The sequence below is a fragment of the Sphaeramia orbicularis genome, chromosome 18 (genome assembly GCF_902148855.1).
Source record: "Sphaeramia orbicularis chromosome 18, fSphaOr1.1, whole genome shotgun sequence".
NCBI classification, from domain to species: Eukaryota; Metazoa; Chordata; class Actinopteri; order Kurtiformes; family Apogonidae; genus Sphaeramia; species Sphaeramia orbicularis.
Genome location: NC_043974.1, coordinates 9,858,801 through 9,859,849, shown reverse-complemented (window position 1 = coordinate 9,859,849; position 1,049 = coordinate 9,858,801).

Below are 1,049 nucleotides of genomic sequence, written 5' to 3'. Positions count from 1 at the left end.
ACGATACAGAATGACAGAGGATGGGTGGTTGGATGTGGAGCTGTGGTTTTCTGTAGTGTTTTATCTGTTGAGCCCTGGTCCGTGAGCTTCTGGAATATGGAAATAGTTCTCGACACATCTCCTGGATTTGTAGCGCAGTACTGGCTAACTTTGGGCTAACCCATAAAGACCCAGTGCTACTTTTGTGGCAGTTCCGAAATATTTTTTTCTCTATATTTAACTTTTCTTAAGTGTTTTTTTTTTTTTTTTTTTTTTTAATTCAAGTTTTTATTTGGTTTACAATGCCAGATTTACATATTTTATACATTGATAGTTTTTTTTTTTTTTTTTATAAAACAAGACAAAAAAACTAACAAACAAACAAAAAAACCAAAGAGAACAATTGAGTAGCAATTGAACAATGGGCGTCAAGTATGTTCTTTTTAAGCATTTATAAAGTCTATCCACGGTCTCCAGCATTCCTTGAATTTGTCATGGTCCAGTCTTAGTGTAAAGGTGAGTTCTTCCATTTGAGCGATTTCTTTAACAAGGTCCTTCCATTCATCCAGCGAGGGTGTCTTGTCTGTCAACCATTTCCTAGTGATCACTTTTTTGCCGGCAATCAACAAGATATTCCACAGATATGTTTTACTAAATCCTTTTATACCACCTGGTCTTTGACCTAAAAACATATTCTCAAAATTTAAAGGCGTTTTTATTTTCATGACTTTGTCAATACTATTCCTGATTCCCTCCCAAAAGGGAGACAATCTGGGACAGCTCCAAAAAATATGATGGTGATGAACTTTTTTCACCCCACACTGTCTCCAGCATGATGGATCCACATTTGAACCTTTTTGTGCAGGTGTTCTAAAAAAGCGAATCACACTTCACTTTTCCATGCAAATTCTCTCCAACTAAGTGAAGATGTACATCTCCATATATTTTCTTGTATTTTAGTCCATTCTTCCATAGTCAATTGAAAATTGCCCTCCTTTTCCCACTTTTCTTTGATATAAACCGTATTTTCAGCCCTAATGTTTTGTAATTCGGTGTACAGTCTTGATATT